General features: G+C 43.6%; 1 long non-coding RNA gene across 1 annotated transcript; it reads right to left on the reverse strand.

The window, feature by feature from the left end:
• Positions 1 to 6,776: 6,776 nt before the first annotated feature.
• LOC142574058 (uncharacterized) lies at positions 6,777 to 14,496 on the reverse strand. The gene is made up of 3 exons (XR_012826404.1): positions 14,316 to 14,496; positions 12,664 to 12,800; positions 6,777 to 7,558 (listed from the first exon to the last, which is right to left on the reverse strand). It is a non-coding gene; the product is annotated as an uncharacterized LOC142574058 (long non-coding RNA).
• Positions 14,497 to 15,663: the final 1,167 nt, after the last annotated feature.

Consider the following 15,663-nt stretch of genomic DNA (forward strand, 5'->3'; position numbering starts at 1 on the left):
AAGCAAGGTGCAACAACATACGAGAAAACACGCGTCGCTGAGCGACCACCATCCAGGTGTACATTCTAGCGGAACAAATAGTCATCGTCCCATTGTGCTGCGCAAGGCACGGTGGCACAGGAAGCTACTAGAAAACGAGGAACACAAAACAAGGAAAGCGCAAACTATCGAGTGAGTTCTATTCTTAAACGCAATTCTTAAGATAATGTCTTTTTTTTATGACTAAAGTGGCAACGCGCGTCACATCTTTTTCAGAGTTTTATCTTCGTTTTGTCTGCTTTTGTTCCTGTCTGCGCATGTATAAATCAGCTGCTGACAGCAGCAACATGTATAATTGCTTTCTTTTTCCTTTCTAATTTAGCTCAGTCGACAGTCTGCGCTTCACTTGTCGTGTGCAGCGTGTTTTTTCACTAACTTTGTGTGTCACCGTGACTTCCAGAGAACAACAGAATCATGGAGCTACACCGACTAGGCGTTTTTCCAGCTTTGCTTACTATCATTATATAGTCAAGCTCTGAGTGGCACGACTTGCGCAGAGAGCAGCTGCACGGCTTTCTTTTCTTTTCTTCTTCTTTTTTATTGTTGCAGCGAGGCTATATGTGGCATGCGATTCGTGCGTGCGTACGTCCGTCCATCCGACTGTCAGTCACCTGCACGCTGAAAACTCTTCCGGCGCCACCCCATGCGCATGCGCGCAAAATAAAGAGGGAAAGAGAGGCGCGCGATTAGCCGACAACACCTTGATAGCACAAGGTCCATTTACTCCGACCCATGACGTCACGCTACCTGGCCCGAAATTTCCATTGTCAAGGCTGGCGTGATGAAAGCGGCGACGTACAAATCACTACTGCCTGCTCGGGAGCCGCCCTATTAGATTCTATGGCAGTCGGGCGAAGTAAGACGACCTCATGGATCGGAGTGAAAAGGCCTTTCAATATCCAGGTGGCGTTGGATTAGCTGCGCCAGCAGTGAGGTCGTTGCTCTCCGTCGCAGCCGAGCGCGCGCGCAGCACTTTTTCTTCGGCTCCAACATGGGTAGGACACGCCTAAGACGTACACCTTAGGAGAGGCAGCTTTCGATCAGCAACGCCGCGAGCATAACCGGGAACGAGCTCGTCTACGCCGTGCCGATGCTGCAGCCTGGGCGCAAGGACAGGTTCGTGGAGCCGAGCGCAAGCAGCAACTGCGTACCGAGAATCCAGCAGCCTACCAAGCCGTTGTTTAATGAACAGTCAGGATTAATCGAGTGATAAACACCGGGGCCGCACGTTTCAGCTTCGCTGGTTAGCCGTCTGTACGGAATGCTTTGGCGGTGATTTTCTGAAATAACGAGCAATTACCTCGCGCATACATTATCTATCTGCCTATGCTGAAGCGGCTAGTGAAGCTGCGCATGCTAATTTAGAATCATAAACCGAGTAAGAAATCTCGTTTCGCTCGCAGTAATAATATCAAAATACACACTTCGTTGAATAGGGACCAATTCTGATAAAAGTGAAAACAAAAAGAAAAGAAACTCTTTCAGCATAAACAAAAAAAAAACTTTTTTGATCAAGAAGTCTGTTGTTTCCTCTGAAAGAAGCTTTCTGAACTACAATTCGATATGTTCCTTTTCTGTTGTTCTTTTTATCATTTTTACAGTATACGTATTCTTAGCTGTCATGCACACTGGCCAGAAATAAGTCCGTTCTTTCAGTCCGAGAATTCTCAATTTGCTGCTATCTTAAAAAGTCAAATCACGTATAGTAATATAAGCTCACTTCGGTGTCGTTTAAAAGACAACTTCAAAGCCACAGTAAACTATTGAAATGTGTATGGAGGAGTTTGCACGACTGGTGCAGAAGGAATTAAGAATGTGCGCACTTGAATCCTCAGACATGGTTAAATTTCCGTCTCTGACTGCGTGGTTTTTCTTATCTGAGTAGCCTGCGTACTCTTTCTTGCTAGATTTCCGCAACTCTTTATAGCAGCCACATTTTCACTTCACTTTCTAATATGAGCCGCCTTCAGCTATTTTGCACTTTCCTCCCGGCAAAACTGCATTTAAACTGCGTCAAATGTACGCACACGCCGTTTCTGGGGTACTAAGGTTCGATTCCTAGCATCGGGCAAGTAAATGAATATTTTGTTGAGTACAACCTATTCGGCAAGGAAACAGGAGCACTCAACCAGCAGCCACGGTAAGGAAAGTCGGGATGGTTTCGCGAAGAGAGCTTCGTTTTTAAATGTACTGTTAGCGTTTGTTGGAAAATAAATTATGGCGGACATGTCTCTTGAGCGCACCCACATGGCGACAGTTACAGACAATCACCGAAGTATCATTCAGGCATGTGGTGGCGCTGATTATACGCATAGTGTAGCTGAATGGTATTTTCGTGCGAAGTGTTCAGTGCGTACGATTGTGGACGTGTTTACACACACGGAAACAAGCATGCCTTGAACGCACGGTGCAATGGAATACTGTTACGCTGCACGCAATAATGGTGCTCATCCGCCTTCGCTTTATTCGCGGCTTTCAATATTTTTACAGGGCCTTTTATCGCGTCCCCCAGTCGTTTTACAGAGAAAACGCGTAGGCAACCATTCTTTCTTCTAACATTCCTTTTCTTTATTTTTTTGTGCGCGCACAAACACCCGGCAGGACCATCGAATTATTCTTTTTTTCTTCATCTTGACTTTTACGGTGAATACAGAACCGTGGTTGGAAGGAAGTTTCCGCAAGACCCCAGCTGTCAGCAGTAAACGGTCGATGTGGGGAAGAAGGCAAGGAGACCGCACCTGCTCGGTGGAAGACCGCTCCCCACAGTGCCCCCTCACGGCTACTATATTCCGTTTCAGTAGTTCCTCGCAGCAGAGCAAAGGTTATGTGACCTGCTTGCGCAGATTCTTGGGCAGCGAGATGTAGTGTCCTATAGTTCGGATGGAGTTGCTTGATTAAGTGGCCTTGACCAGTGGTCTTGTCGACTGGCGTTTACTTGGAAGGTTCTGTAGAAGTCGCAGCCGTGGTTTGCAATGAGATATTGCTTCGTATAATTCTTTTTTTTTTTGGGGGGGGGGGCGCTCTATGATACTGAAAATAGCGTTATCCACTTGTTCGAATGAAAACGTGCAACGAACTAGACAATTAAGTCAACGCTGCCTTCTGGGCATTATTTTCCTACTAAAAGTACAAGAAGTTATCTGCTTTTACAACGGCTGTATTTATTCGTGTAGTCGGCACAACTACAACAACGCGGACGACTCCCTCCGGGGTAGTGCTTCGCCCTTTGCCGAAATGGCGTCCGCACAGTCGCTTGTGTGGTATGATTCCAAGTGGCTCTTTGAGGCGAAAGGAACGCATAATTGAGCGCTGAACATGCTTGAAACACTGCGGAAGGTACTTCCTGCGCTGCTAAGGTTTGACAGATTTGCCCATTCTTTAAGAACCCAATATCATATCTGTCTACTCTCCTTAATTGTCCCGAAGACTCTCGAGTTCCGACCAATCGTCGCAACTGTACGAATACCCTTAGAAATCTCTAAAAAGACTGCCCTAGCACCCCCATGAAAAGAATAAGAAAAATAGGGTGTCATACAGCACAGCCGCATCGCAGTTGCTAATACGCGCTAGGTACGTAGCTGAACTTAGATTTAAATCCGAGCTATTTGTCTATGGGCTGTGTAGGGCTAGCTGAGTTCCCTTCAGGTCGGGTCATGGGTTGAGGACTGTGCGTGAAACAAAGATTTCGTAATGGACGGCTAGCCGCAGCGGTTGCTTGGTGGCTATGGTGTCGGGCTGCTAAGCACCATGTCGTGGGATCGAATCCCGGCCACGGCGAGCGCTTTTCGAAGGGGGCTAAATGCGAAAACACACGTGCACTTAGATTTAGATGCACGTTGGAGAACCCCAGGTGGCCTAAAGTCACCCCCTACGGCGTGCCTCATATTCAGATGTTGGTTTTGGCACGTAAAATCTCATAATCTTTTTCTTTTATTGATAATGACCGGTTGCCTCAATTTAGCGTTGCCGCTATGCAGCCTTGTTATGCGGTGAAGCATCTTAAATAGCGAAAAGCGGCCACTGTCACAGGATATTATTGTACGTTCCTTAACTCACACGCCAGTTCGCGTCGCGCAGCCTATGGACACAATTAGAGCGTCGAGATGTTAATTAACCGTAGTGGGAGCCATTCAGACCTGCTGACGGCGTTTTTGTGGTGATTTGAGCCCTTACTTCGAGAACCTTGCACGTCCCGAATACTAAACTATAACAGGGCCTAGCACCCGTTCCTTAATTATATGGCTGCGCAAGGGCTGTCTGCTCTGTGATTGTGCCGGCACTAACTGTATCTGCAGTAGCAGTACTGGCAGTCAGTCAGAGCTGTTTCTGACATTACTGTCACGAAATTATTTGCCGATGTGCCGCCAAATTCGAGAAAAATGTGTTAAGCTCTGTCATCACTTTCGTGTTAAGCTCTGTCATCCCCTCTGTACGTCTACCACGTGGCGTGCTTCCCACATCTCACAAACATACACCCTTTTCTGCGTTGACACTCATAATTGTAACGCATTATAGAGAGCGATATTTTTGCGCTGCAAACCACCTACAAATGCTTGCGACGCGCACAGATCTTGTCTTTGTAGAGCCCAGTCACGCCCTTTAAACTGCCTCCTGGATGGGCCCGTCTCGTATCGTACCACGTATTCAATTGCGGAGTGGAGCCGTCGAGTGGCATTTGCAATTCCAACGCAATAAAATGAAAAATTACGCCGATTCCACGCACTGTTGGAATCGGTGTTACCCGACGCCCTTATGAGCCAGCAAGGCAAAATGGCTCGTTGCGTCGACAGCTGCGCTGCGGAATTCAGTGACGAATGCTACCCTCAACCACCATGGGGGATCTTGCAGGGCGAGTGTAAGTTTACTCTCAATAAAAGGCTGTTCAATCAGAAGAGACGTCGTGCACGACTTTGAAACGCACCTGAGTGCAACAATACGATTGAGAAACGCGCCGCAATTTTCGGACACGAACGCAACCCGTAATTTCCGCCTTCACCGTCAGCTAGAAGGTGCGCACGCTCACTTTTTTATGAGTATACTCTAAAAATTTTAACACCCTTAAGGGTGTAAATGGCTTGTCCCATGGGTGACACCCTTTTTGGGTGTATTGTTACACCCCAAGCAAAGGGGGGCAAATTAACACCCCACAACAGAAGGGGTGTTAATATGACGTCACCTCGCCTATGGGTGTAAAACAAACAACACCCTTTCTAAATGGGGTGTAACACAGACACCACCCTTTCAATATGGGTGTAGCATGGACAACACCCTTCCAAAAGGGTGTTATCCCCGAAAGTATTTGAGTGTTCACTACAGCCATGTAGTTAATGGGCAGACCAGCTGTTGTGAATGCTGCCTAGCCTTAGCTATGGTACTACCTTGTTCAGTATGAGCAAGAATCTGTGAGGCGTCGCCATATTGCGCTTCTGGTCCGTCATGTAGTAGCATAACGTGCGACCCTTTCAGGCAAACAATTTAAGGTTTCGCCATTGCAGCAAGGCACACACGCCATTCTTTTCGTAATCTTACTCTGCAGTGATAGTACACTGCCGGCAGAATGCAGAGCGCAATAACAATGCGCGCTGCACTAAGGACACAGGATCTCCCGCACCTTGGTGCACTAGTACTTATAACCCCGTGGAAACAGCACACAGCCAAAAGCAAGGTTACATGCATTTCAGAAGTAATTAAAAACCTCTACTTTTCTTGGTCAAAAATTTTCGCAACACCAGCTCGACTAGGAGGGAAAGAAACCATAGCTCGTTGTTGTAGCTCATATTGAATGCAATAGAGCGCAAGCAATGCATGGATTGACGACGGTAACAAGTGCAGTACTACAGAACCATACGTTTGCCTGTCAAGCAGTTTTTTGCCGTTTTAAGCACCCACTTTATACCTCTATTCATCAAAGCTTTCATTTATCTCCACGGGATGCTTCTACTAGTACTTTCACACATATGACTTAAAGGTAGCACTGAAAGCCAAAGAACAAAGTGCTTCCACGTCGAATGTTTCAGCATTTAGGAACAAAACAGCATGTGTAGCTGTGCGTGCTGTTCAATATATAAGCATGCACTATTTCCTGAAATATATGTATGCTCCATTTACTGCCAGTGACCTGCTTATACCCAATAATTTAGTTTATTTTTCACCATGTGCTTGCATTCAATATTCCACAGGCATGGTAAGTTAAGCTACCAGAATAACAATCAACTAGTCTAAGGTTACCTAATCGAACAAAATCATTGTAAAATTTGTGACAAAATGTCAGAAGAAAAGTATTTATTTCATTAAAGAGAAATAGTTACATAATAATATTTGCACATTTTAAAAGTAAAAAAGGAAGATAAGGAGTAAAACCATACCAATACAAAGACACAAGCACCGAATAATGGCACAGGCTTGCTCAATTAAATTTTAAGCAGAACAGTTTTTTAAATAACCTCACTACGAACTATCACATGTTTTCATTCGAAAAGCACTGCATCTTATTATAACGCACAAAAATACCCGGCCACATAAGTAAGAACAAGTCTGAGTGTGTGTTTAACACAAGGATATAAAGTTGGGCGAGTTGGTACAGTAACATGATCTTGGATTGTAGCGCGAAGGGACACGGACACAGACTAGAAGCAGACAGGATGAGCTCTAACTCTCAACTAAATATTTATTGCAACGAAGAACATATATATATATATATATATATATATATATATATATATATATATATATGACTGCAAGAAACCGGAGCACATCTAAATGAATATTGAATACATAGTAATAACATGAAGACGACAAACAAAAGCCATCAGCCATCAACTGCGTGGCAAATCTGAGTGTAAGCTATTCTCTTATCAAGTATACCTGTAGGCATTGCGACCAATGTGCTCCCAAGATGCATGAGGCATTAGTCATTGCAGAGTTGTAAGGACATGACAATCCTAGGATGATTATGTTCTTGAGGCTTTTTTCCCCGCTTTCCATCTTTTGAAACTAGTATACTTCAGTCATGAAAACAAAAATGCTACAACTGGCGTGTGATAAGTTTTGCGTCTTATTTCCTAGCAGCTCATTGAAAAGAGCCACGATGAGAAATTCAAATGCTGTTACCTCATCAGACATTCAAATTTCTTAAACACAAACAAAACCAGATAGGCATTAGAGTGAGCATCACTTAAATACATTACACTGATTTAAAGTTATTGCACCACTTTGTACCAGGTAAAAATGTTAGAAACATCAAGAATGTTAAGATTCTACGGCCAACCGTGAAAACTAAATAAAAAAAATCATTAAGCTTTCTTAAACGGGTACAGGAGCTTTACAACTGGCCGTCTTGGTGATGGACACGCAGATAGATGAGCAGCCATTCCACTGAGACGAGAATGTTGAGGGCTTCGCATGGAAGTCTGCGAGACACTGCAGAGTAGTTCTTGGTCCACATGAAGGAGGTTGCTTGCATACACATCTGGGCCACCATACTGAATGCATGGTGTTACCGGAACCTTTTCCCCCTGCACTGTGGCAAAAAAGCATGGTTAAGTTTATACGATATTTAATATGCAAAAGAAGAGGTGAGGCATGCAGACAGGACACGAGAGTAGAGAAGTGAACACGAACGCGAAAAACATGAAAAATTTCATTAAATTGTTTTATTAGATAAAATTTTTATACTATGTGTCATTCATTATGAGGGTTTATAACCGCAACATGTTCAATATATAATCAGGTAGAATTATCAGCTTGGTCAGTTTGTACAAGCTCGTTTGAGGCAAGAAATCAAGTTTCACAAACAACCTCAACATTCTTGATTGAAAAAGGAACACCTCAGATGACATGCAGTCCTGTGAGTGGGAATTGCACAGTTCAAGAAAAACAAATTAAAACTCACAGACCGATCTTGAAAAAGGAATAAGCAGCTGCTACTGCAAAAAGCGAATTAATTGACAGGTTTTAATAGCACAAGGACATCTTTAGCCAATGAGCGCCAAGTCTATACTGCAAAAGATAAACTTAGTGCATCTTTACAAAGCAAATATATAAAGATGACTAATGCCTCTCTGCACTACTTGCTTTGCTCTAGCGTGAGGTAATTTTAATGCATGCACACGTACATACACACGCTACACCCAAGTGTAACAGCTGCAGAATTAAAATTGGGCAGCAACAAAGTCGCAACCTTTAACCATTGATTCCAAGCTCTACTAGTGACTGGAGGTAGTACCAATATCGCCAATGGTGAGTCGCAATCTTTCTGCCCAATGTTATGCTGCTCTTATTGTCAAAGATGAGTTACAGTCGGCATTGAGGGAAAGCTGCCCTCAAGAGCAGCTCTTATTTTTGTGTTATTTCTAACCAGAGACCAATGAAGCAATATATTTTTAGAATGAGAATGACACCGAAAAATTGAGTACGTAAAAAATTTGGAAAATTTGGTACACTCTTCCGGAATTAAGTTGGGGGTTAACGGCTAAAGCGACAATCCAGAAACTAGAACAAGTTTTGACATGTTTGCTACCAGTGAATGCTAGAAAATATGTTGGCATTCTGTAGTTTTGTCCAACAATGCAAAAGGGATTCTTAATAACTGAGGAAATAAATGGAAAAGTATCTTGAAGTATATTTCGTGAATGTAATGCAGTATCACTCAACTTCTGTTACTATATAATCTCCACTTGATTAACCTGCACTTTCTGAACTAGTTCAGGAGGTACTGCATTTCACTACTCATTCCACCAGTTCAACGTGGCAGCAACTGCGCGTTGTGATTTGTTTTACTTAGTGCAGGCTTTGTACAGGGCGAGTTCACAGCATTCCCTGCACTTGGCCGAAAGGTAGTGCATGTTTACGCAGCAGGTGTGGTGCCGCTTCTGCACGAGCGAGGTGCAGAAATCAAAATTTCATACAATTGCTAGAGGGAACTCTGACGTTATTGTCCACAGGAGATCAAACAAGAACGGCTGTACCAGCATGGAAATTATGGAAAGTACATGGATTTGCCTAAACTTCGTCTGTTTGGCTTCAAACGGCTTTGTGACTTTGTAAACTAGTCATTTTCAACAATATACTATGCAACAAATAAATAAGCATTAAAATCGTCCGACGACAGGATTCAGACACAGGAACTCTAGAACAGAAGTCTGATATTGAAACCATTAAGCCACGGAGGCATGTAACGACAAGCGAGTGCAACGCCCTGATGAATTTATCGCGGGCATACCAGTGCCTTGAGACGCTTGGCGCCTTTTGATTTGGCCACCTGGACAAGCTCAATCGTTGCAGTTAATAGCAATTGTGCGTGTTGGCGCCGTCTTCAGCACTTCGAAGAGTATAGACTGCGCTGAAATTTACGACAATAAGATTTATATAGCGTATAATATACGAAGCCACAAGAAAATCTGAATTCACAAGCACGAATATCGGACAAATCCGAGTGCTTCCCGTCATTCCCATGGTGGTACGACCGCAGCGCCAGAGCTCCTTCTAGTAATTACTGTAAGAAACTCTATGGCAGAAATAACCGAAGTGCCTCGCATTTTGTTCTGGAGTAATAAACTAAGTTTTGCTGGTCCCATAAATCTTACTGGTCATTAATTCCAAGTTTTAGTGCAGTCACATGTCTAGTAGAGAATTGTGGTATTTTGCATAAACATTGCAAAGCCAACTGTGATGAATGTTCACTCTGGTAAATTGTTTATGATCAAGTAGCATAGACTACTGAAGCAATCTCTGGAAGGCAAATAAAGTAATTTTCTTATTAGCAGCCTTTAAACAGCATTCGAGCATATGACACATGCACCTCAGATATGCAGATATTTCCTTGACTCAGCAAGAAGCGATGCTTCATGTTCCATGACGCTACTTCTATCAAAGCAGTATTGGTGCTCTCTAAAAACAATGCCAATGCAGATGATCCAAATATTTTTCAGGGGCAACCGTTATGCCTGAAATCATGCTAGATTAGTTTTTTTAAACACGTGCTCAGACCATGTTAGAAGTGCTTCTTAAAATCCTCCTATTTATTAGACTAGTCATATATCTGTACACAAAGGCTACTAATTAGGTCCCATGCTATATCATCATCTTAAAACTTCACTTAGTAATACATATGCTGTGATAAGATTTGAGACCGCATTGAGATGCTGAACATGGTGAATTCATTATTTTTAAAATGAAGCTCCTGTTCTTCCAAACGAGAAGAAAGGCTACTGAGGGTCAAAATTTTTCTGAATCACAGCTGGAAGATGCCAGGGAAGGCACGTGGAAACTTATTTGTAATTTTCTATTTAAATGTAGAAATGATAATGATCAAAAACAACCAGGCATGGGGGGAGAACGAACCTACAGCCTTTGCATCAGGCATGCGATGCACTAACCACTGTGCCACCGAGGCACCATTCAACCGTCCACAATGGCCCCTCAGATTGTCGACGCTCGAACACGGCCGTAGTACCACAGTGGTTAGTATATCACATGCGTAATGTGAAGGTTATGGGTCCGTTCGCCACCCACAGCTGGATATCTTTTAATCCACTTTCACTTACCTAGAATTTATCACTTCTATAGTTCATATAAAAAACTTAAAACATGTTCCTGTATGCTTTCCTTGGCCCCATTATCTGCTGGCTTCTTCCAGTTCTGTTACTTCTAACACTTATACATATTCTAATCTGGTAAGTAAACAGTTTTGCATGATGCTGGAATGCAATATAATACATTATTGCGGGGCCGTGTTATGTAGAATGCCTTACATTGCCCAGGCAAGGTGTATTAATGTCAATCTGAAAAAAAAAAATTCCCACTCCAGGCAGAAATGCTGTGTACTGCTGTGTGCAACAGGGTTTAACAAAAACAACTTGTTCAGAAATAAAGCCACCAAACAACGAGGAAATATGAGAACTAGATGAATATTTGTGCAGTTGCATGTTAAAAATTTAGCACAGCAACAGATGAAGACATAATGAAGGAAGCGCGAGGATGGTTTATTTTGGACACACGAGGCAATATACTTGAAAGATGCATATGAGCTTACACGTGGAGAAATATTGTTTATGTAGCAGCTAAACTACGAATAGGCCTAGAACACACTGATACAAGGTGTCGAGCATGTAAATCTTATCATGCCCTTAAGTCAAAGAAACATGGCTGTTTCTAATGATTCGCTACACATGGTTGGCTCACACAACTTAGCCACTTCTATATATGCCTTGTAATTACAAGGTGGTCTGTATGAAATGTGCAAGCTTTAAATATGTACAAGTGCCACGTAGCTGGACAGCACCAAGATAATGTCGTTTGCCATCGTTTTGAGGAAGTGAAACCAATTCTTGCATTTTTCCTAATTAGGTAACTAGTTATTAAAGATTATTTAACTGCTCAAATATTATATTCAAAGCAAAAGTGTCAGTGCGAAAATTGTAGAGCCTCCTGAAAAATTCCCAATCCAGCTTTCTACTGCTCAATAGGTGCAACAAATTTTTTTTTTCAAGCTTGAAAGAAGCCAGTGAACACATGCAAGAAGTGCCGTGCAACTAACCGCTCGTGCACCTGAACACTGTTTGGCTCCTCCTTTCATGCTTGAAAAAAACTTTTTGAAAAGAATATTTTAGAAATTGATTAATTATTGACTATGTTTTAGGCAAAATGCATGAAATAGTGTGACTGCCACCTCCATTTTCGGCGACATGAATTGACTCCATTTTCATGTCCAAATCCAGCTATACATGGTGCGTGTTTTGAGCTGGTTCTGTAATTTAGGCTGGTTTTGACTAATTGAAGCTTCGCACCGTAATAATGCAGTCAGCCTAAAAAGAAATTGGTACATAAACGGTCGCTGTCAGTGCTCCATACTCCTTTAACTTAGTGCAAAGTGCTTGTGAGCCAAGAAGTTGGTAGTTCTAAGCAGTATTTCTCATTTTGACCTGGTGTTATAGCCCACTTACTATGATGCCATGCTGCTCAGTCATGCTGGTCCCAGCTTCAATCTAGGCCATGGTAGCTGCCCTCCAATGAGGGTAAAATGCAATAACGCTTATGCACTTAGATTCAGGTGTACATTAAAGAAGGCCAGGTTCCCAAAACTTCAGGTTGTGACTTTGGAATGTAAAAGCACATAATTTAATTTTAAAATCTAAAGGTACTTTATTAGGAGCAGGGGCATCATTTTGAGCTTTTACTGCACTGCCATGGCACCAAGAAGCTCCAAGTAAATAAAAACAATTTCTTAGACAATGTACATATCTTGCAAACATTTACAAACACTTCTCTGCATGCACCTCTGTTGCTGTTATATTTAGATCCCTATGCCAAGGCGGGTTATGATGTTAGAACATGTTTCAAACTTGTTTTTTTTTTACCGCTTTAAAGTTGTTGGTTATTTTGCATCTCATTGTGTGTCGAACGCACATTTCAGTGCATCAATTTCTTCAGAAAGTGCACTCCTCTTTATTTATTTGTGCATGCAAAAAGGGTTCAGAACTGCTTTCTGAAAGTCTGTATAACAAGCAAAAAACTATTCTATGTAGGCTGCACAAAGAGAAAGGATTGGTTTGTAAATATGGTATTTAGTTCTTAAAGAAAGAGGCAGCTGTCAGTATTCTGTTCCAAAGTAAAGATTGCCCCTACCTGGCTCTGCTTCGTTTTCCGATGTTGATGGTCCATTCGGGGGCACTCAACTGATAGGCTGCACTTTGGCGATGTCGGGTGTGCTGTCACCAGGCCCAAGGTCGATCGACATCCTCACCAAAAGTCGAGTCCAAACGCTATAAAAGAAATATCTCATCATTTTGCTATCAGTTTTGTTATCTTGCGTGTTTCACACACGGCCGTCAGTGAAATATTTCGTCACTTGGATACTGAAAGAAATTCAAGCATTTTCTGGCAGCCAAGCTGATGATGATGATGTGTGGTGTTTTATGGCGCAAGGGCCAGGTTTGGCCAAAGAGCGCCATGGCAAGTGGTAATGTTGACGATGTATTATGGAAGATGTGACTTGGCTGTAAACTGGCCTAAAATTGTCGCTGTAAAGTGCGTAAAATCTACGTGCTATAAAATTATGGCGATGACTAATGACATTAAAACATTAAATCCATGAACATTAAAATCCATCATGGAAGAATGATGCAAAATATAAAATATATAGGATGGTAAAATTACTTGGAGCACTGCTGCCTCACCAGAGCCCTTGAAACACAAGGACCTAGACGCATGTGCTATACGAAACAGCTATCACAGCGGCATCCTCTGAAGAGAGGACGGCAGCCAAGCTGAATACACAGTAAATGGAGAACATTAAGAGCAAATGCAGTTGTCACATTAGATTGATCAAGTACAGCAGAAATGGAAAATAAATCAGTGATACTGTGTCTATTGGCTTTGAATGCAAGAAACGTAAAAACAGGAACTTGCAGCCACGCCACTTTGCATTTCCCGCGTTAGCTACACCTCACAAGTTTGGCATCGTCCGGTACTCGGGGATAGTAACCGCTTAAAATCAAGATGAACGAGCGTCGGCATAAATTAACAGGATACTTAACCGGGCAATATTGGCGCATAAAACAACTCACGTAGCGAAGCTACTGTCAATTACCCGATGACGCATCTCCGGGCGGTGCGGTTTGGGCGGACAATTCAAAAAGGAATGAGAGTTTCACTTGTTTCACGCCTACTAAGATAACACAGAATTTGAGTTTCTTACTAAACTATACTGGATATTTACGCTCCGAATAAAACGCTGGAAATTTTGTTACGTCACATTGCATACGTATGAAAGTGAGGGAATTGCTTTTATTGTATTCTGCCCAGACGGCATGTAGCAGCTACCACTCTCATGCAACAAAAGCATGAAAGTGGTACTCGTGACACCGAAAACAAACATAAACAGCGCCAATGTTACGCCCTTTGGAGTTGGAACTAAGCACGATCACGCCAGTTAGTTTTCTAGCTTTCATAACGCCATGAACACGACCAAAAATCGAGCGAAACAACTCTCTGCTCTCGAAAATTGTTACCGCTTGTATTTATATACCTATCGCTGCCACAAGAAAAAGTCAATGGGCTAGCTGTCCACAAGCCGCAGATTAGACTGACAGCAACATATTACGGTAACGTAAAACAATTTCCACGCTGACTTAGCAGCCGCGGTGTGCTCTAAGTGCCAAAGTTCTCGTTTGCCGCTCGAAATTCACACCATGATGACGGGCGCTGCATCTTTCACATGAAATATTGCACGCTTTGCTCCGGAGCTCAATAGGAGGGCGAAACGCATTTGCACGTACCTGAAATCCGCATGCCGGAAACCCGTCGACGCTTCCGAGAACGGGGCGCACAGCCATACACACCCGTACGGCGGCTTGACTTGGACGTGAGGCACTTCTATCAAACATTTCACATGCGACATGTTTCACACCGCTTGCGCGAACACCAGAAAATGACGCAGGCCGCATTGCGACGACGAGCAGACGTGCATCCACCGATGAGCTATGTGCGCGGATTGCAGAGAACAAAACCATACAAAACGTTAGGCGCGAGAAGATGGCGGCTCTCGTTGCGGAGACGAAGCGGACCACGTGAAGCGGACGAAGCAATGACGCGCGAATGAACGTTGCCAACTGTTAGTTCCGCGTTATGCCGGCGGTGGCGGCTTTAGTGGCGTGTGTTGCGGCTGTCTAATTTTTTATTCCTTTTCCCCAAACAGTATAGCTAAGATCAGTTCTTTGAATTTTTAACTGTGTCGTTTGGCATTATCTTTGTCTTTTTATGCTATTAAGCGGCCAATTATGGCCTCCCAGGTTAGCGCACGCCAGCTTCGCGCGCAAATCTCGGAGGCCATAAGACAACTCGGGAAATGCCGTTCTTGTCGTTGTTAACGTTTCATCATCGTTTCTTCAACTGCGATAGAGAGGTAGTGTCCCTTTTCCCGGGGTCGGGAGGGGGCGATCAAGACGGCATCGCTCAGCGTGGGGCGGGGGAGTGGGGTTGGTGTTGGTTCCTATCGCGAAATTCGCGAACCCTGCGATTTTTTTTTTTATAACGTAAGCATTTCTATACTTACCCAACAAGAAAAACCATCCGTCCATCAGTCCGTACCGCACGATATCTTTCAAGATATAACACGCAGCAGCGAGTGAATTCACCTACATGCTAGCTCTCGCTTCAACGCGACCGAAGCGGCGAGAACACTGCGCTCACGAAGCTTTCAGCTTATGCCGCACTATGCGCTTTTCGCAGATCACTTTCAAGATAGTTGTACGCGCGTCTGTTTTCAAAGCGAAGTAAACGGTGAGAACACAGCGCGTGAAGTTTTCAGCAGTGGGCACACTCTGTCCACAATGCAGTTCGCTTTCAAGATACGGTTCGCACGGCCGTGCCACAAGCAGCCGCCGCCGGAGAACGGTTGATAATGGTTCGACGCTGATGAGAAGGGCTAAAGAGCGATACCGGCTCAAAACGAACGGAACGTCACCAGCGCGCCTGGCCCCGTCCCCTGCAGTACTTTGCTTGCGCCGCCGACCAGAGCAGCTCGTGTCGCCGCAGCGCTGTCGCTTATACTTGTCGGATCAAGTCTCATAACATTAATAACGACATGGACTGCGTGTAGATGAGGAAGAGTCACAATGCTCACGC

The sequence above is a fragment of the Dermacentor variabilis genome, chromosome 3 (genome assembly GCF_050947875.1).
Source record: "Dermacentor variabilis isolate Ectoservices chromosome 3, ASM5094787v1, whole genome shotgun sequence".
Classification (NCBI taxonomy): Eukaryota; Metazoa; Arthropoda; class Arachnida; order Ixodida; family Ixodidae; genus Dermacentor; species Dermacentor variabilis.